Genomic DNA, 23285 nt, shown 5'->3' with positions numbered 1-23285 from the left:
TTCGTGCAGCTTTCAGCCACTTACTGGCTGGTTGTATGTCTGTCTCGCCAAACCCTCCATATAAAGCCCAACCCACAAGCTGACTGCAGCCCCAAGCAGTAGAGAGCATGAGTGGGAATGAATGTATGGTGAAGAGTTTGAAACATTCAGTATGTTCACAATAATGTATTCAATTAAAATGTATCGGCAATAGGCATTTTGTCAAGTTGACACTGAGGTTTGTATTAGAAAGTTACTGTAACTGTTGAAGGGGCACACAACTAATTTTGCACATAAAGATCAATTTACTCATCACAAGCAGCACGACTCCACCTGTGAAAACAGCTGTATAATGTGCCCTGTGGCACTGTAAGGAGCTTTCTAAAGACCAAGTGGCCAACCGAGATGATGTCATCAGATATTTTGGCCTCTGCTGCTTCGATATTGATACTTTTACTGTTGCCTATGAGTCCCCAACACTTACAGAAGTGAAAGCTTGTTATCTTGAAAAAATTCCACCCAGCAGCCAGACTGCTGAGTAGGAAAAAAGTAATAGTGCGTAACATGCAGACTATTACTCCAAATTCAAATAAAATAAAGCATTAAATACTGATAATAATTTAACTACAAGATAATTTACGTTACTAGGTTTTACACCTCGATTAGAGAAAAATACATACAAGATAATGACTTTCACTTGTGTTAGAGATTGTTTTTTTTCATCCAACTAGCAGGATTAATACTGGCAGTGTTGTGCTGCAGATCAGTGGCTCTAAAAAGGTTTCATTTATTACATGTCACTCCTGCATGTACGTGTTGTGCTGCTGTTAGAGATGCCATGCTTGGAGAACATTATATGTACTCTCCTACTTTGAGAGGACAGGACAGAACCCGGGCTAACACTGTGCCATGTGTCTTCACTGCCCTCTACAGGATGAAGAGTACTTTGTGATCTATGATATGCCCTTATGCCCTCCCAACACCATTTTTAAAAACACCCCTTGTAGCGTTCAACGGCCTTTGCTTTACTTTTTACACATGCGTCCCACAACATAGAAGAGGCTGTATGAATAAATATAATCTAATCAAAGAGAGTTCGTTAAGGTGGTAAGAAATAACACTGACTGATATAAAGTGCATTGCACATGTCAGCATCATAAATGGTTTGTTTACATCCTCTCACAGGTTTAAAAGTGCTGACTTTTATCTATTAATCTATCTTTATCCATGTCTGAGTGGACCAGGTTAGTTTTAGGGTAGCTGCTGTGCTGTCTGTCACCTGCTGCACTTCTCAAAGAGCACAGCATAAGATTATCTGGAGCTAGGGTCATTGACCTTAGTGGCCGACAGCTTAACCAGCAGAGCAATTAACTTGTGCACAAATCCGAAACAGCCAGTTGTCTGGGTACATCTATACAAACCTGCTTTTATCATAAGGGCCTAGTTAGTCTGCATATTTGTCAGAATCATGATAATCTGGTCTTGAAATTTACAAATTAGGAAAGGAGAAAGGAAATGCATTCTGGTTAATACACCATGACTTGTCCTCCCTGTCATCAAATAACCTGACATTACGTTGATTTACCGAAGCCAATCTCAAGTCAAAGCTGCAAGCACTTGGTTGCTATAGTACCACCAACATCATACTGGATGGGACTGGAGCCTTCTGCTGAGTTTCAATGTTCCCTTACTATTTATGGTAATTATGTTCAGCAAATTTAGCAAAACTTAGATAGACTTGCAAAGAACTGAAAGCTTTAAAAGTTCCACATTTTTGATGAAATCATAGTGATTGACTTCATAGACTGCTTTGCATGAAAGACTCAACTTTCGAAGCTGTGGCACGTACAACAAATTTTAAAAAAAATTTCAAATTTTATATATGCATTTATCAAATTTGCAATTCTTGCTGAAGGAATGGAATTAAGTATTAAAGAAAGCAAGAAACAACAAAAAAAAAACAATAGGCTGCACCTAATAAAAAGCCCAAACAACTCAACATATCATTTAAGTGGCCATGGTGGCATATTTGATGACACTGCTGATGATGTGGTATTATAGCCATTAAGGGATAATAGCAACATTGGACAGTACTTACAGGAAATTCATGACAGCTGGAAGTTGTCATCAACACTAATCTAATAAGTGTGAATCACCATTGCATCAATATACAGTACAATGCAGTACAGTGCATCAATATAAGCACTAAACATGATGTGATGATGCCCACATGCGTACACACACTCAACAATATGTTGTAGGAAAAAAATGTCTCACATGTTTTTCATCTCTACCTCGTTCTGTAAATAAAGGGGATCTATCAACTTCATTATCAAGCTTTTTCTCGATTTTTCCCCCACCTGCCCTTCAAAAGACATCTTTTTTTTTTTGCACTCCTTTATCTGTTATTCTGGTCGAGTCCAATAACATACAGTTCATTCATACAATGCCTTCTTTACACCCTGAAGGCACATTAGAGCACTGGTTGCCTAGATCTGTCTCACATATACAATCTATAAATTATGTCTCCTTCAGTAGTCCAACCTTTAAAAGTACTGATTACTTTAACTCATTAATGTACAAGTATAGATCTATATAAGAAATCACCACATGTGCGATTTGTTCTACCATGTTATTGATCCACACTTTGCAGTTACACAATAGTACCTCTTCCGACAAATGAGTTATTATGGCCAGTCATTTCACAATAGTGCATAACCTATCAGCCTCAGAGAGGTGATTATGTGACATGCATGTGAAAGAATAATTCAGGACAATGTTTTGAGCTTCAACACAACTCTCTTACTCTCTCAACCTCTTGTCTCCTCTGCACTCTCTTCTCTCCCCTTCTTCTGTCTGTGTGTGGGACAACTGAGGTAAATGTGCCAAACTGCCCTATTTAGGTCACAAAAACAACTAACCACAGTTCACAGCTTGGGATTCAACCCGGCCAACTTTGACTGCATCATGGCAATAGGGCAGTTCGGGACATGGATGTGAATTCATCAGCAGATATAGCAGGCTAACTGCATGACAAGCACAGATGTGCTAACACCAAAGACAAACTGATCTAGTGGATTTACTATGCCACTATCCATCTTCACTATTCGTAGAAGCATTTATAATACCAGGTGAACATGTTGCCTCTGAGCACTCTTACAAAAGGTAGGCTAGAAGGGCACTTGGGGTCAACGGGGGTAAAAGTGACCTGGCTCTTTAAGAAGTGGCAGGGGGAGGTACTGATACTGTGCACAAGGACAGACAGAGCAGCTGCTGTCACTTTTAATGACATCATATATTGCTTCTGAAGCACAACTACTGTCTTTGGGTTCCTCTGTGATCATAAGAGCTGGACAGAGTAGCCCAAGCTTCAGCTCTGTTGCACTTCTGCCAAAATGATCACCATCCTTTTTTGGGGAAAGGAGGATATTTTATAAATCTTTGGAAATATGCCTCTCAGTGAGTTTTTTTTTTTTTGAACAATTTGATCATAATATAATCTCTCTAGTGGTCTGAATATCCATAAAACATCCAAAAGTAAATTGGGGGAGACTTTCAACTATGTTGCATCACGTGCAGAGGGTGTATATATTTTTAGCATCGGTGAACAGCAGCAACTGAAGCCTGTGCTGTTCCACATCTGCCACGAATGTGATCCCATGGTCTTTAATATGTTACTTCCTCTTAGACTATGCCAGCTTTGCCTTCATGAAAAGATGGCTTCTTAAAAATATTTATCTCCATGGTCCGACTGTCATATCTTACACTCATCACTACAGTGTATGACAGGAGTTGTGCTGTGTTCTCCTGCCACTCATTCTTTATCTGTCAAAATATACTTGCTTCCACATTAAGAGGGCAACAGTGACAAGCTGGTCCTGGTGTGTGTGTGTGTGTGTGTGTGTGTGTGTGTGTGTGTGTGTGAGTGTGGGGGTGGGGGGGGGGGGTGGGGGGGGCATGAGGGCTTCAACCGCCAAAGCAAAACAAGCTGCACTAATCTGGCATGATCTGTGACTCCCCCTCATCATCTCATTGGGTGTGAGGTCTTGGGTGTGGTTATTAAGGACACTGATCTTAAATGGGCCTTCTGCTTGTTCACTGATTATTACTCACTGGGCAGCTGTGGACGGGATCACTGAGCTGTTAGCCCTTGTTCAAGTGATGCAAGTTTAAAATATTACATTATATATAAAAGACTTATACAATATATTTAAAAAAATATTATGTAGAAAAAACTATACAGGCACTGCTATATTAAAAAAATAAACGTAGTAAACACAATAGTCACGTTTAACCAATTCATTTGTGGATGGGCAATAGCTACCTGTATTCTACCTGCTGCCTGCCTACCTGTAAAATGTTTCATTCTGTTAAACTGAGCATCTAGTGTCTCAGCAAAGTGGCAGTCTGTGTACTTGGCTAGGGTAGTTTGGAACGTACTATGAAGTGAGTAAAGCGAGGAAGTATGGCTGAGTGTGTGAGGACAGTGCAGTAACAAGTTACTAAATTGATGCTGGAGGGGAGCCGACATACTTCTCCAAGCTCCAAGAATAAGCAGGAGCTGAGTGTCAGGACCTATTAGAGGTTTAGAGGTACTATCCACAGTTTACACCCATGTCCAGGGGTGCCTGGAGTCCCATCCCCAACCTACCCTTCCAAGAACCTTTGCCCCGTGCAGTTTAGCTGCTCTGGGGTTAATTCCATGTCCTGGAGCTGAAACAACAGGATCACAGCCACAGCACTAATACTCAATAGACACTGACCTACTTTGTTGGATTATACGGGGGAAAAAAACTGATCCGCTGCCCTAATGCCAGCAATGAAAACGATCTAATGGTCCTAACTGCTCTGTTTAATCTGAAAGCATGCTCATGTTATTAATTTCTCATTATGGGAATGCAGTTCTGCTGATGGGATTAAATGCCCTGCTCTGGCTCTCTTTCATTTGGTGACCTCCTCACTGAAACACAAAGGCTAAAAACCATCTGGCTGGACGCTCCCTCATATCCCTTGTTTATTTGTTTATGTCTCTCATGTGTTTGTGTTTATGTCTCATGTACGCGCAACAGGCAGAGGGTTACTCAACCATGTTAAGACTTCACAACAATTTGAATCTAACACAGCGGAGCCACAGAATCGTTGTGATCATGCTATCAAAATAAAACAACAAAAAAAATGCAGAAATGTGATGCAACACATCTCTGCGCTGCACTGTGTGTGTCTCAGTAAATTCTATAACAATTTTGCATATAAAAATATTCCTTTTTTTCCCCCCTCTATCTGGGAGGAACATAAATCACCAGCATAAAACATTACATTGTTTGAGGCTTTTATAAATGGTTATACAAGTTGTTTCTATCAGCACAAATTAATGCTCAAATGGACGCAGAGTGCCCTTGGCTGGTTGTACATCCCATTTGAACAATCAAAATCTATTTTTCTGGTCCATTACATCACCACCAGGGGGCACTTGATTCCTCAAGCATGCAGTGTTGTGTTTGACAAATTGCCATAGAGGTAACACATGTATTCAGCAAGGGAATTAGGGAATAGGACTGGGTTTACAACCAGCCTCACAACCATCCACCCACCCCTGATTTTCTATGTATATAATCTGCTATATCATGACAGCCAGCAGCTGCAGAGGAAGACATGCTTCAACAATCATATCCCTAGACCATAACTCTTTACTAACAAGTAAAGGAGACAAAAAACTCATCTAAACAGAGCATTAGCATAAAACTGGTGTATTTAAATTTTTTTTTTAAATAGTATAGTGGTGGTAATGCTTTTCTGAAAATACAGAACAACAAAACCTTCATATTGGTTTGTTATTTTTGTTTGTTATGTAATGCAGTGCTACATTTTTGGCAGTCAACCTTGGTAAAAGAACATCATTGGTAAAATGACGACAAATGTCCTTTCTAGGACATGAAATAGGAATGACAAGTTCCCTTATAATGGCAATTTTTGTTGACATGAAACAGAATATAGGATACTATTTTAATATTCTTTCACAGAAATGTTCTGAAGAATTTGTTGTTGTATGTACTGGTCTACATTTACCATCATCTTAAAGAACAACAAAAAAAGAACAAAATAGAAATAAAAAAAACATCTTTGATAAGCATATGCAGAGAAGCTTGTAGTCTTTGCATTTTCGACAATCTATCACAGCAAATTTGGATATGAAAGGCAACAATTCAAATGGCTGAACAAGCATAAAATATGTCTAAACCTGAGGCTTTCAGTATACCTAATAATACAAACATGACATGTAATACATCATATCACCCATTACCAGTTAGCCATATAAAACAAGATGAAAATATGCAGGCTGTTGACAGATCAGCAAAGGTATCTTGCATTACCCTGTGGCATTTTCTACTCAGTCCCAGCAGCAATAGTTGCAACAGTGCATGTAACACAATGTTTTAAGGCTGTATTAAAGGCAATCCTTCTTTACTACTCTGTATTTTAACTGATGCAGAATATATTAATAAAATGAGCAGCTGTCAATGTGGAAATCCGTGTAAAAGTTTTAACATCAAAATCTGTGGTGATGGTTTTCTCTTCTAAGCGCAGAATATACAAATTGATGTAACAAATTCCAACTGTGGCATTTTTAAAAGCACAGCTATTACAACTATATTTAAAGCTTGTACCTTTAAGTTCAAAGAGTAAACCCTAGGGGGGAGAGTGCTATAAATTATTTGCAAGGGAAAAGGCATGATGCATCTTTTAACATGTGCAGTCATTTCAGAGTGCAAAACCTACAAATGTCATGTCCTCTTAAGATCAAAAGTAATTGGTCAGGCTGCACAACAAGGCACAGGGGTAACGAGGCAGTTTGCCACTGTAACAGATTCAAATGACATACTGAGTAGCATGTTGGTGAGCTAATAGACCCCATCGCACAAGGAGAGACCACAGTTTCGTCCTGTCTTCTCAAATTAAGCTAAAGAGGTGCACTACTATTTTCGCCCATAAGCAACACTACCCTGTACTACCCTTTTCAAAGCTACTATGGCTTGGCATCCATTAGTTGCTATTTTTACATTAAACTAAACACTTAATCTGTCACCAAGTGCTAAAAGCATTTAGAAAATACTATTCATTCTCTTTACAGTGAGGCGCTATTTTTCATCTCGTAAAAATACTATCAGTCTGGTACTAAAACAACTGCGAAAAAAGGGATGTATGAACATGACACGGTACGATTCATTGACCTAAAGAGACAAGTCATTACATTGCAGTGTTGTAGGTGAGCGGCAGAGTGACATCGATGTGTAAAGGCCGTTAAGAGGGCAAAGAGGGGGATGGTGTACATTAGGGTTGGCTCACGGAGCAGTGGCCAGGCCCTGTGGTGTCTCACAGCTGCAAGGAAGTGGGTGACGACAAGGGAAGCAGGTGATGTGCTCCAAGTGGCTCTCCACCACTCTGCAGCCTGCAGTGTGCTCCTTTCTACCCGTGAGATATCAGATGTCAGATCTGATGAGTATGGCTCAGATAACATTGCAAATGTAATTTCAGTTTAACACTGAGTTTTAAATAGAATGTGGGGAATGTAGAATTGAGAAAAAAAAAGTACTAGACATATATGAAAAAAATATATGTAATATAGAAAATATAGTTAGTTTATTGTAGACAATGGATTAGTTTTTTTTTGTTTTTTGTTTTTTAACTTTTATGTATTTGAAGTGGGTATTTAGTACTGAATTTTATAGGAAGATTTCTCAAACTTTAATGTGCAGGTAAAGAACTTATTCTACTTTACTTTAGAACATACTCAATTTTAGTGTAACCTAGAAAAATAAATGACTGCATGCATCTCTTTACAATTCAACTCTGAATTAAATAGAAGGGATGCCAAGTGTCTCTTCAGTTTCACCACAAGGGAAGTAAAAACTGTATATTTTTGGTCAGTGTGAGGACAGGAACACTTTAGCCAATGTGGGGCAAGCTGTCCACTTGGACATCTCTATAGTAAAATGGTAAAAATTGAGTGGAAAAGAAAATCCAAAAGTGACTTAAATAGTAAACAATTGAATTTGATGCCTCATTTGGCATTTCCATCCTTAGCACAGCAAAAAAAAAAAATATTGGAGACAACTTAAGTGACTCCTTTGTGTTAAACGAGTCATAGTTCGATTTGATGGGACTACAAGTTAACAATGCAAACAGTGGAAGTACTGTTTGAAGATGAAGTTGACGCTGCTTCATAAGAACATGACTGTCACTCTCCCATCACTTGGTAACTGGGTCACAGGACTGTACATGACCCAGACATGGGTCTCGCCCCTCAGGGTCATGGGCCAGTCAGGCATGAGGTGCCGACTGAGCGCCTCCGATTTGACTCCTAGTTAGGTGGCCTGAGCTGAGCCCCTGAGTTGAGCCCCTGGCTCACTCTACTGACACAAGGCACAGTAAGGAACCCCAGGGTCCACACAGTCACAGTGACATGTCTTCAGCAGGACACTGCTATAGTATGCTTGGACTGACACCACGAGCTCCACAACCTCTTCTGCCCTTCTCTTTCTTTCTATCTTACGTTAACTAATGTATTTGATATGTATGTATTAATAAATACACATTTACATATGCTGATTTTTATTTACTTAATATACATAAAACATTTCTCACTTTAACTAGATGCAACTAAGTCAAAAATTGTTTTAGTCATATTTCTGATTATATTTTGGTGATGTTATATGTTCAAACAAATTAAAGTAATTATGTATTAGAAGCAATTATACTCAGGAGAGAATTCTGTGATATGTACTAATGTGTCATGCAAAAACTTAAGGCACAGTTTTTCTTGTGTATGTCTTCAAATTTAGCTTGTATTGGCTGAGAAAGAATTGATGTTTTTGTGGTCTTTGCCAACAGAATATAGCACAGCACTCACCCTGATGGGCTCCTCTCAGACCACGTATGAAGTATGCTGCTACACACAAAGGACAACAACATTTTCCTCAGTGCTGAACACTTATGTGTCCCCAAAAAATGTTTTTAGCAATTCTGTTTTACCTACCCAGGCCCTGACGATTGAAATCACAGTATTGCAAATAGGATAGACATCGGTCTGTTGGTGGGCCCCCCTGCAGTGACAGAAAAAGCTTTTTCCAGATCTGGTTGATGGGCATGATTTATAAAGCTGTTGCAAGAAAAAAAAAAAAGTGGGCCAAAATGGACAAGAGGACATAAATACAGTATAGAAGCCTTGAAAATATCTGTACAGAATAAGGCGTCTGATTTTAACAATATCCACGGACATTCATGCGTACAAATGAAAACATGGCAGATTAATCTCCTTAATAAAGCTACCCAACAGCAAATAAAATTAGAGTCAGGAGTGCTGCTTGGTCAGAAAGTTTGAGTGGGGGATATTAGAACACAATACTAATTAATTCAACTGACCTATGTAACCCGAAGACAATTCGCACTCCAGACTGTAACATCTGTATTGATCTTGGGAATGCTTCAGTGGACTCCCTGTGCTTATCTCACCATTAAAAGCTTCTCTTGTGAGAAACCACAATTTAATTAGATGACAATCACTGTTAACAATGTACGGCCAACATCACAAAATTTGCACATTAGTGCTGGCAGTGATAAATTTCAGTACCCCAGCAGGGACAACTCACATTCTTCACTTAACCTGGTCTTTACTAGATAGTGTAGCTTTATAACTTCATAATAAAGGGTGACACACGGGAAATTTAAAAATAAATAAGCATGACAACATATTTCTGCACATATGTGTTCACAAGATGTTCTTTTCTAGGCTGTAATATATGAAATGATTTACCAGTGACAAAATAGAGAAGCTCCTGAAACAGTGAAAGAGATGAACCTTGGTTTCGTCCCTCTCATCACACTCAGCCATGCAGTCTGACAGTCTGAGCAATGTATTAAAACAACCACTGGAGGGCAGCATACAATTTAAACACCATGAACTTTACCATTTTACACACTGATATACAGTGAAGGTGACAGTGGGGGGGGTATTATCCAAAAAGTGAGTTTGGGAAAAAATGCATTCATGCCAGATAAATGTCTTTCTGGGAAATGAATGCCCATTGATGAGATATTAAACTACACAGTCGTGAATCTTCTGGACAGAGCAACAAAAATGGATGTAAACTAAAGAAAAACACAAAGAGCTATAAAGGTACTATAAGCTACTGTTACACTCAATGTGTTTTTTGTTTGTTTTCAACAATATGCTTCGTGTCACTTCACACTCAGGAATAAGAAATATTTGACCTGCAAAGCTCCAACTTATGGAAAGGGTCATGAAGACAACAATAGGGAGACACAGTATTTTTGGCAAGGGGCATAGGTGGAGGCCAGGGGCTAATAGCAATGAGGGATTTGTCAGTCATCCCTGTATTTAATAATCCTTAGCTCTCCATTTTCTGCTGTTTGTTTATATTAACCTCTGGTTGAACCCTCTTTAGTGGCAGCCTCTTTTGCCAGAAAGTTCAGTGAACATTCAGCTCGGAAGCGGAGAGCATGTCATCTCGAATCTATTAGCCCACAGGGGAGATTGTAACATCCAGCACTCTCACTCTCACTCTCGCCCTCTCTCTCTCTCTCTCTCTCTCTCTCCCCCCCCCCTCTCTCTCTCTCTCTCTCTCTCTCTCTCCCTCCCTCCCTCTCTCTCCCTCCCTCCCTCTCCCTCCCTCTCTCTCCCTCTCTCTCCCTCTCTCTCCCACCCTTCTGCGCTCTTTGCGGCCTCAAACACACACGTGTGCGCACACAATCACACACACTTGGTACATTTCTAACCCACACATTTTCCATGCTGATGGTGACTGTAACTGAGATTATTGCATACAATGATCTGGTTCTGACCTCGCCTCTTCACTCATGCCTAATAATCTCATCAAACCATGCACTATATCACTCAGAGCTCTGGAGACTAAAGCCTAAGAAGTAGAATACATTAAGTTTATGTTTAACAGAATTACTGATTTTGTTTGGATTTCTTATTTCATACAGAACCTTGTAGGTGGAGAGAGGAAGAAAGAGAATGATTGATGACATACTGTCCATGCATGAAGTTAACAAGCCAAATTTAAACACCTGGTGGTGTGTGTATTATGTTCAACTTAGGTCAAGTTTAACTTTAAGTGATCAAGTGATTGAAAAGTAAAATGGACTATATAAGGATGGTGTAGGAAATTCTAAACTGACAACCAGGTGTGAAAGAAATATTTCTACTAATATGTTACTCGTGCAAAAGTGGCAATATATAAATCAAATACAAGCTCACCAGGTAAAATTCTATGTGAACCTACAAAAGTATTATCAGCAAAACATATGAATCTCAGGTAGAAGCACTCACTAAGTAAAACGTCTTCTTTGGGTGTGTTTGATTATTTCATTAATATGTTATTTTTGCATTTATTCTATGGATTTAGTAACATTTTAATGTTAAGGTATTGGTTGAGGTGAAGCTGATTATAACTACTTTATGTACTTTCGGATAGTTTAATCAATAGCAATAAAGCATATCTTGTAAGTTCATCAAATGCTTGGCATGTAAAATCTAACTGCAAATGAATACAATCTGTCAGATAAATGTATAAGAGTAAAAAGTGCTATGTTCTTTCCTTAAAATGCAGCAGATTGAAAATACACAGCAGCAAAAAAATAGAAATACTAAAGGTATCCTAACATTTGGCATAGATCAAGAAAACAATGCATTTAATCTTTTAATTTAATTGTTTAGTATCACCTTGGATTGTTAAGTTGATAACTAACAACACAACAGGCTTTCCAAATCTATAATTGCTGTCTAAAGCTTTTGGCTTATTTCCTTCAACTCAACATTATCCACACGAAATGATTTATTGAGTCAAAGAACACTGGCAGTCTCAACAGCATTTGAGTCTGCAGTTTTTACAAATTTGTTTTTCAGGACAGGACATTACTTTAGGTAGCGTTCTTGCAACAATATACTTCAGATATTAAAATATTGTCATGAGTCATTCTAGGAAGACTGTTAGTATAGTGTGTACAATGGAGGGAATTATTTACATGAAATAAAAATGAAATAAAAATGTCTCACTTTGAAATTGAGGATTGTTGGTTTAATATGTGAAACCCTATGACTGATGCAGATATCTGTTTACAGTAGCTGTGTTTTTATTAATCAAACAGTGAGATAAACATCATCAGTTTAGCAAATTTATTGTCATGGTATGAACATGAGCTACTGTTACTGTGCTCAAAAGCTGAAACCATAAAGTAATCAAAAACTATTTAAAAAATGCTGTTTGTTTGTTATATTATAATTAAAATTACACAAATTGTTTATAGCGGATAAAAAAAATTGTCAATTATTCACAAGACAAAAAACTTGTTTTGCGAGGCACAGTGAGGCGAGAGTGAAAGACGTGACTTTTGTGAGCAAGACTGCTAAAAGGGAGAACTTATGGCAAGTTGAATTACAGAACCAATTCTTCCTGTACATTAGCACTGCAGTTATGAGGTCATTTGTGTGACACAGGTTTTAGCTGTGTTATCTTTTATTTTATTGGTGCTGCGAAGGACAGCGTTATTTTTGGAACACAGCTCAGGCGGTGTAAATCAGAGCGTGGCTGTACCCGATTGATACATATGAACATCACTCTTATATAACGCCATCAGTATTTTTTTTTCAGATCTGTGTCGGAGACACTGTATTAAAAGCCTGACACTATTAGAGCGTTTTAGTCACATGGAGCTCATCAGAGTGTGACAGTCTTGTTTCTGGGCCAGTGCACATCTGATTTAGTCACCTCCTAGTTACCTCTACAGATGACAGACTCTTATCCCCTGTCACAGTGTAGATAACATGTGGTGCTGGGACATGAGATTACACACAGGTTGCAGCATATTGTTATGGGAAGTGTACCCTAAAGAATAAGTTAGTGGTTATTCTAATGCACTGATTCTTTCCCAGCTCATGTCCTGTGCAACACAGTGTCACAATTTAATGTACAGTATAAACCTTTGCTGTAGATGCTGTTCCTGTTGTCACCCCCGACACAAAATATGAGCATAGAGTATAGATTAGAGCTGTACTCAGATCAGTGCAGTACTATTTGACTGACTGACTGTCAGTTGTAGATGTTTTTCCCTCTGTACTAGTTTGGCACAGTTTCAGTTAGTTTGTTCAATCCACAGTTGTGTTTACAGGTCTTCAGGAGTACGACTATGTACGTGTCATTCAAAGCTTTTTTGGCACCCATGGGCGCTGCCCAAATTCACAATAATTTCACTCAAGTAAAATCACTTTAAGTAGCGTCAGTTGGCACTGAAGACTACAAGTTTGAAAATGAGAAGAAAAAAAATTAGGGGGTGTGGAGTTAGAAGGAAGTGGATTTAATTACCAGGCCTCTGTAGCCCTCCTCTCATCTCTGCTTGAGGCAAACAGCTCGATTCTAAAGGCTCAGAGACACAAAGATAGAAATATCTCCATTTTACTCACGACTCACATATGTTCACTACATAAAATACCCCTCCCCACACACAAACACATACACACACTTGAGACGACTCTCTTGTAATGGTTCATTTTCTTATTTAAATACTTTTAATATGGTTTAATATAGCATCTAGAGGCACATCCAATGTAAAAATGACCAATCAAAATCTGTGACAGAACGCCATTAATATTAGGTCCTTTTTTGAATAGTCATGGGCTGTCTCTCCTTGATCACTATGTAAAGTTGTTTTTGTAGTTCTTGATCACAGATACTTTCTCAAAGGGATCTAAAGCATCACAATGGGAAACGCTTACTAAAAATTTGTACCCTGCAGGTGTGAAGGTGTGCAAACCAGACATGCTCCTACTACTACAGTTAACCCAAACACATTTTTCTACACTGTTAAACTACAAGTTCAAATGTTCACCTTTAATTATATCTATTAATTTGATATTGTAAGACATGTCAAATTTGTTTGAATGTTCTTGTTTTTCACTGGTTGTTCACTGGTACCTTTTTCCTGCATCAACAACACTGTGAACTGTTAACTTCTCTTACACTCTCACAGTAATTGCAAAACAAACAGAAACATCTGACAGTCTCATTCTGACACATTCACAACTTGGAAAGACTATTCCTGCAAACCTCCTCTTAGGGCTGCGGGTAAAAACTCATTAAGCATGAGTACATCCTTATGGGAGAAGTCGGTTTCATCCTCATTAAATACATTTCACTGTCCCCATTTATCTTGCTGGCCCATTTTCCTCAAAAACATGCTGCTTAACCTGGGCCAGCTTCTGAACACGAGATAACCGCCAGCAAATACCCATAGCATCACTGTGCTTGATCATATTTAAACAGCCAATTCTCTCTTTTAATTTCCAGAGGCATGTTCAGATTAGTACCCCACCAACTGCTTAAACAGTCACACTCTGGGACACTAGAGATTTAATACAGCACCTTTTATAAGAACAGCATTAAGATTCATGAGGGTGGAGCAGGTTACTGTAGTTTAACATACACTCGGTTAACATATACCCTCCAAGGCTAAAGAAAGTAATTAGAAGAACTTCCTATGCATCTTCAGGTAAAAAGGTATATGTGATTTCCAAGGGTGTTACTCTAAGGAAAAGGTTACAGCAAGAGCAGAATAATGTTGAATGTATAATATTTCCCATTTACACCATTAGGGGGCAAAAACTTTGAAACGAGCTGATAGACAGCCACCACCATACTATTTGTATATCAAGTTATAGCTAAAATTGCCGATTTGCACATCTAGCAGAAACAGAGCAACATTAGCATTAATCATGTGTCTGGTTAACATATGATTGTAAATCCATTAATTGCAATCCATTTCCTATTTACACATCCCCCAGATGTGGAGCAGCTTAAGCATCAATCTGGGAATGCGTCTGTGTCCACCTGATGAATACATGTCCAATATTCGCTCTCCTTTTAGCTCTGTTTTTGGTCTCTACCAAATCCTGACTGAAATATCTGGCTGGGCAGGCAGCATGCAGTGGGTTTTTAGAGCTTATTCGCTGAAAACACTGATGAGAGCAGTGAGCAAAAACTGCAGGGCCAGATAACCAAAACAACAAGCTCAAAGACACTATAAACCTCCATATAGCAGAGGAGGAACTGCAGAATAAGGTGATAATTATCTACGAAGGGTAACTTCACATATAAATACTTGTGCCATCTATCGATTTCAACACAGAAGTTATCGATAGTAATAGAATGGCGGGGCTAATAGGCTTCACCATTTTTTCACTCACCTGCTTTACATGCATCACTACAACTTGAAGTATATCTTTACACTTCATGTATATTTCCCTCTAACTTGCTCTTCTTCCAACCAACTACATTGATTTTGTATGGGGATGTGAGCGCAGCCAAAAGGCTACTACGGCACAATACTATGGCTGAACATATAAAACGGAGATACAGATTTAAGACTGAAGCTGCTGCTGACGTGCTGCTTTCGCTATGCAACTGGTGTTAAGGCGTTAAGACAAACATGTCAAGACCATTTCTAAAGACTGACAGGACAGCAAGCTCTGTTAACTGAATCGTGCTTACTGTGCTTAAAACTTTAATGTAAGTGGAAGAACCTGGTTCTCTCACAGAGTAGAATCAGAGGATTGCCTGACTTTGGTTTTAAACAAATACCTAGAAATGATGCAAATCAAATCAATATTGAATTAAATACATAGAAAATAACCAATGCTATCATTAGTAATTTCTTGTTTTGGAGTTGACGATGGAGACTCTCAATCAAAGACTGTATGTAGGAATTAGACATGGCCACCATCACCCATTGGTTTGAGGACTGCCATTTTGAAGCCTTGAGTTTGGCAATCTGGCTGTCGCTACCTCTGATTTTTTTTAGAGCCAGAACTGTTGCATGATTTTTTCCGCTTCAACCCACAAACCTGCATCTGAATGGTTACGTTTCGGCATGACCTCTGATTGGTTGGCCACAAGGTAACCCACCCCAAAAGATACCCTGCTTTATCGTCTATTTTACTCTAAAGTGAAGTCCATAATTTACAAAATGCACATCATGCTGTAGTACAGAAGACGTGAAACTGGCTATTGTGACCATAAACTCATTAGGATTTACTAAGGTAAAACATTAAATGAGATGTAGGGTCATTTTGTCATAAACTGCAATACAATCTGACTTCTTTTTGCAACCAGTGGGGTTGCCTCCTGCTGACTGAAAGAATGCAGGTTTAAGACACTTCCCCATTGGCTTCACCTCTCACATTCAGAAGCAACATCCATGTATACAGTACAAGCAGCTAATCGTTAACATGATCTGCCATTCCTGCTGTCTGTAGGCAGTTATGCTGTCAGAGCTAAAGTAATGAAGTGCAATATTTAATTTCAGGGAAGTTTCATTAGAAAAGTCCATGCAACCAGTTATGATGCATCTGCTATGTTGTTGAGATGACACAGAGAGGATATATATTTAATCACAGAACCAACGGTTTATTAAATCTCACATGGCAGCATCCCACAAAACAGCAGCAACAATAAAAAGACAATCTAAGTTCAGTTTAACAACAAAATTAATGAAGTTTGTAAACCACATCACATATTACATGTGTTCAGTGGTCGCACTCTCATGCATGTATAAAATCATTGAGAAATCTTGGAATGAGCATCCTGTGCAACACCCAGGGGTGATGTGGCATGTTTTGATGACAGCATTCCCGCTGCACCTCTATATGGGGTTAAGTGAAGGCAGTAAAGGTTTGTTTGCTGCCATATTGCTCCCTGTCGTCACTAGTAAGCACCTACAATGTGTCTTGAAAGTCAACTTATAAAACTTTTATGGAACTCAGAGAGCTTAAGTGATCTTCCCAAGCTCTGCAGTAGCCTGCAGCGTGCAGGATGTCTGCTTATATTAATTTCATGGAGTTTAAGAGGTCACCAAACTCATTTGGAGATTCTTACTCATTTATGAACTCTGCAACCCTTCTGTTCTGCAGTGCTCTAAGCTACTAGTCTTGAGATGCTTAAATTTACATGGAATATTATATGGCTAGGTGGCAAAAAGTATAGTGCATTTGGAGTTTAAAGTACACAGGGATGAATGAAAATGCACTTTGAAATGACATTTACCTGCGATTTAATGAAAAGTAAGGTGAGCAAGCAATGTTTTATCTGCCTTGTGTGTTGGGAATTGGGCGGCTGGAGCAGGGGAGGCTGGGTTAGCAATGGGGGCTTTGGGGAAATTGGTTTATCCAATATTCAGAAGATTTCCAATAAGACAATGGACTTCCCAGAAAGCAGCTTAGCAGTAGAGCAGTGAAACCCTTAGAGTGAAATTGAGTAAATGAGCTCACTAGCTGGTCTCAACTTTCAGAGAAGGCATACTGACAATGTGGCAGAGAAAATAAGAGCATTCCTTTCAATTAAAAACGAAGATAGTAAAGCAGCACTATAAGAGGGAAGTAGTTAAGGCTCAGTTTAAAGGTTAATCTGATGGTGCTCTCTCTCACTGACCTCCCCTCAGAGCACCCTGACTCTCATACTGGGGACAGCCTCACTGTCCACAGAAGCCCTTTGACAAAGCCAGTTTGTGGCAGTCTTTCGTCTGCAAGAGATCTCCCAGTGAGAGTGTTTAAAACCAATGAGGCCTCACATCTGTGCAGGGACTGAGCTTGGTCAGGGGGGTAGTGGGTGATTAATTGATGGTCACATCTCGCTGACTGCTGCCCACACCGCTTTGATGAAGAGGGATTAGGTTGTGCACCACAGGCTCAGCTGATAATAGGAGAACAGAAAGGAAATGCTCATGTCACGCTCTATGGCAAGGGTTTCAATCAAAGAACCACTTCATTCAGAGAGCCAAGACTTTTTAAAACACGTAAAAAAAAAAATCCTTAGCTTCCTGGAACCTTTGTTTTTTTTTTTTTTTAAAGTAAGTGTGTCTAAAAGTTGGCCTCTTTCTAATTGACTGCATGATTTGAATTACTTTTTTTGAATAATACTGAAAAACTGAACTGCACAAGTAAAACTGTCTTTGAAATACATATAAACATTTCAACACTGTTCAGTTCAAAATCTTCATCTCCAATCAGGCAATTTTTTTTTTTTTCTTAAGATCTACAGAGATTAACATTACATTAATAATTGCAATGGAACAAAATATTATTAATGCAATGACCAGTTAATGTATTAGACTGAAGCTCCACTGGCTCTTATAAGTAGAAAGCTAGAGGCAGACTGATAAAATATTGCAGTTTCGGTTAATCTAATTTTACAAGCCTGTGTTTTCAGTAATCATCATAATACCATTAGTATTATGACCAATAATAACCTGATTCACAAACTCAAGCCGAAGTTAACCTCAGCTGAAAGCTCAAAAGCAAACACATCAGTCTGTATTGCTGGAATTAAGTGCATTGTAATTAGCATACAAACTACACATAATTCAACACTGAATGGGAAAAATTGAGAAAAACATTCATGTTGATACAAAGAATGTTTTCGAGCAACAACATCGTACATGTGATGAACATGGACATCGAAGAAGGTGGAGAGAAATGATTGTCTCAGGGTTGTAAGGTTTAGGTACAGTTTCATCTATCTGTGCCTTTATTTAGCCCCCTATCCTGTCTCAGTGCTTGCTGAACTGAGATCAGTCTGCAGTTTTCCCTAGAGACAACACTAATGTCACATACCGACTTGGCACACTAATATTTCACATCCAAACCAAACCTATTAAGGATGACTACTTACCATAGACAAGATATGTCCTTCACAGCAGCAACCTTCACATTCAGTGTTTACTCAATCTACACACAGACACATACATGCATACATACACATGTCCACACACATATGTATCTACAAACACACACAAAGACTGCTGTGCATATTTTTTGTGTTATATTTCATCTACTGCCACATGTGATGATCTTGTCCTCCCTACAAACACCCTTATTATACCCTTGAAATCTTTAACATGACATTCTGTGCCTGGAGTAGTATTTTCCAGTAACAATGAAAATGTGGCACAGGGCAATATTTTTGCAAATTCAGTCTTTAAATGGTAGGTGTAAATGTAAGTTAAAGGGACTGAAATTATCCTTACCATACCATCTTTTCTGTTTTTCATAAAATCCAATTTCATTATCAGAGGAAATGCAGAATACAAAACCTTTCCCTTTCTCGCACAAAAGTTGTTTCTAATTGTAACTTTTAAAAATTGACATGGGGTAAAACATCAGAGCACACCATACTGTTGGCTCAATACATGAGCCTCATGTATTGCTCACTCAATAGGGTAATCTTAAATACAGTGAAATCAGTGGTGCCTTTTTTTAACACCTCTACTAACTAAAGCTAAAGAAATTGCTGTTTATGCCTGCATTTGCAATAAGAGGTTGTTAGAGCAGGTGGAATGATAAGTGCCATTTCATGCCAAAATCGGCACCAAAATTGCACTATTCCGTGATCTGCATAAACATTACTTCAGCTGCACCACTCCACCCACCTCAGAGCAAACAGCTTCACTTGGAACCAGGAAATTACCTAAACGGCTGCAGGTGCACAAAACTTAGATGTTTGATATGGTGAACTTATTAGCAAACAGTTGCTTTTTTTCAAATTCAGGAGGTGGGATTATGTTTCTGTCCATCTGGTGAATGCAAGTCCACTATTCACTCTCCTTAAAGCTCTAATTTTGGTCTCCACCAACTCCTGAGAAAAATATCTGATTCTTTGGATGCTAAATGCTCCACTATGTTCACCAGCTAGCCACTAACAGTGTCTGTCTGTCATTTGGCGCAAGGTAAGTTAAAAATGGTGAGTTATTTTTAAAAGGTTTTTTGCTGAAAACAGTTGCCTGTTGTAGCGGTGTGCTGAAAATGCACTAAACAGGAGCAGAGAGCAGAGAGCTGAGCGCAACTGCAGAGTAAGCTAGTAATAATTCTCCGTGTTCATTAGTGACCCCTTTCACATTACAGTCATTTTATCCATTGTTATTACAAAAATATTGATTAGAGGTGCTTTATCACTGATTTAGTTCATTCATTTATATTGACAATTATGACAATTTATGATTTGAGAGATTAGATGCTACAATGCAATCCGTGTCCTGTGGCAAAGAACAGTGGAGTTTGATTTATGTCTTCCCCTATTCTATTGAACTATACAAAGGAACTCTCCACCTTGACCGCTCTATTAAAGTAAGAAGCCAAAGTTATCAATCGAGGTGGTGAAAGGAAGCGAAGTCTTCTCAACAAGCCATGCTTTCTCAGCCTAATGGATCATACTACGCTGCAGAGAGCAAAAGAGAGAGAGGCAGAGACTGAGTGAGTGAGACAGAGAGAGCAAGATGTTGCTTCTACTGTATGGTTTTGACTGATTATGCATTTTTTTCTTAAGCTATTCATAGAAGATAGATTCATCATTCCAATTTGTCAAGCTAGCAAAGATTTCAATTAATTATGTGCAGCGAAAGACTGGTTGTATTAGGCCTCTCTGTCAGCACTAGTCTGAGTCCCCATTTACTGGACTCAAAATAAAGAGGTATCAGAGAGGTGCTTGGATCCACTAGTAATTAATTTGATGAATGCCTTAGCAGCACAAATAGTGGCAGCCGTGCATCTTTTCATCAGACACCAGCAGCAGTCTCCGTGCTCGGTGCTAATTTGAAGGGGGCAGCTCATCTGTATAGTGGATGTGTTTGCGGCTGGGTCTATTCTTCAACCCATGTACTCACGGCCTCCTGCTGTCCAGACAGTGTGTGGGGGCCTTATGTTTTCTGTCAACTTTGTCCTTGTGCCAAGCAACTTGCTCCACTTAGTGCCCAGTTTTTTGACTTTGTGGCCTGAACTTGATAATGGGAGGCCTACTGGATTAATGGAAGGTGCAGTCATGTTGTTTCCCAGCTGCTGCTCTTGTGGTTTTCCGTGGTAATGATCATCATATCATATACTGTACCTGGCAGGTGGGAAATTGATAAACATTGCGATGAAAACTCAAATCTGATGAACTACCAATACTCCATTAGAGAAAAATGTCTGATTGCAATCTTTAAGGATAAGGGTGCATCTACACAATGATAGATGAAGTAGGTAACATGGTGGGAGGTGTGATTGGGCCAATCTAAAATGATGGATCATATTATTGTTATTAGGTGAAAGCTTCAATGGCAGCTATTTGTGATGCACACCGTCAATGTCGACAGGAGCCTCAGCCAAACAAAGAAATAATTGGACTGGTGCCACATAATTCAGGTTCATATTTTCACAAGTGGGGGAACCTCATTATAAATCAGGTCAGCCACTGATACAAGACCATAAATCAAAGAAAGACATAGCTTGAACAATTAGATAATTACTAGACCACCGTGTCAACGCTGCTGAGATGTTTTGCTGTGCCACTGAGAGGGAGTGGAGAAAGTAACGAACAACGCTAAGAACCCACAATAACAGTGTCTGCATCAAATGAGACAGTGGGAAAGAGATGAATATTCAAAAATTTAAAAAATGAAATACAGAAATAGAACAGAGTTCAAAAATAGAAATGCATTGAATGGTTGTTTAATGATTACTCTTTGGCAGCAGTTGCTTTTGTTGTAAAAATAATTGTTATTATTGCTATTAAACATTTGTGCAATTGAATAAACTGTAACCTTTGGTCATCTAATACAAATTCTGTCCTCTGATCATCACCAAAAGTGATTACACACATGTTGGAAAGGGTCTCTTCACTACATGATTGCATGGACTGCCACTGACCCCTAGTGTTGCTCAAATGTTCAGTTGCACTGCTTGAACTACAGAATGAAAGCCTGTTACTCTAATTATATCTACGGCCCTTGATTACCTCTAGGCAGAGAAGCTGCCTGAAATCCAGAAGCAGGGGTCCAATTGACCCCAATTGAAAGTGTCATTTCGCAGGATTGCCAAGTTGGAGATCCACTTGCAGCCCAGGATAAGCGCATGTTAATTCAATGTTCCTCCTCAGCCTCATTGTTTGATATTCGAGCAGCTCTTCCACTCTGCTGACCTCTGTTCGGCTGGGCGGGTGTAGAGCTGCCTGTACTATTCTTGTGTCAAACTAGAGTGCAAGGAAGCTCCAACAGCAGTCAAAAATTGAGGTCACAGCACAAGAGTGAACCAACTGGAACAGATTGTTGTGGAACCTCCAGGCTTTTGCAGACACGTGTTGATCGCAGCACAGCATGTCCTAGCTTTTACCTTCCCAACCCCTTCTTCACAACTCCCTTGACAGCAGCTTATGGATAGCAGCCATTCAACTTTACTGCAGCCTTTTATCATATATATATTTTTTACTAACTATAGGGGAATGTGGTGGATATTCAGCTGCTAATCTGTATTTTTTACCTATTCTTCTCTCATCTATTATTAAAACCTTTAATGAAACAAGAGCACTTTGTATATTATATGCTATAGTGATAAGGGTGCTCTTTTACTGGGAAAAACAAGAATTTTGGAGACATAAAATGCAAGTGAAAATTTGTTTAATTTGGGCAATGTGTCTGCTGAAAGTTCATGACAAAAAAATTACCTGTACCTTATTTTAATTTCCCACCATGTATGTGCTTAAGTTAAATTTAAGGGCATTTATGCTGGCGATATCAGTTGACAGTTGCTTTTCTAAGCTTTTTCAACCCAGCTGAACAAAATGTAAATGTCTCATTAGATCATTGTCTCTAAAGCACTTTAAATAGATGTTTAAGCCGCTCTGCATAAGCCCCATCTGTTCTACTACACATCCCCATGGAGGAGAGGCACTGTTTTAAGGCACAATTGATCCTTTTATAATGTCATGACCATTGTGTGACCTATATCAGGGGGGTGTTTGTTGTGGGGGGGGAGGGGGGAGGGGGGCAGCTTGAATCCACGCACACCTCATGTTGTGTGAAGTAAGAGAAGAGTATGTTCATGGCCGATGGGAGACAGGTATAGTGTGTCTGGTTAAGATCCCTGGGATTCAAAGTGTCGCCTTGCGTTAACAGGCTGCATTTGGTAACATTTCAGACATTCTGTCATTATTGTCACTTTACATGAGAGCTGGGACAGCAAAGAGGGAGCACTGACAGCAGATTGACCCCAGATGCTGTTCATTTGATTGATATCTCTACAGACAATAATCCTTTGCTGCAGTGCAGTGGTGGTTACATAGGGAGGCGTTGGGAGGGGGCAAATACAGGAGAAATGTCACACCAGGGAAGTCAGCGAGGCGTAAAGCCCTGCCTGACGAGCACAGGGTCAGTGGCTCCTCTCTGCCCCCTTTGTGCCCCGGGTAAAATGATCTAAGTGACTCTGGACC

Source organism: Pempheris klunzingeri, chromosome 5 (assembly GCF_042242105.1).
Source record: "Pempheris klunzingeri isolate RE-2024b chromosome 5, fPemKlu1.hap1, whole genome shotgun sequence".
NCBI lineage: Eukaryota > Metazoa > Chordata > Actinopteri > Acropomatiformes > Pempheridae > Pempheris > Pempheris klunzingeri.
The sequence above is the reverse complement of the archived record's forward strand: the minus strand, read 5'-3'. Positions refer to the sequence as shown.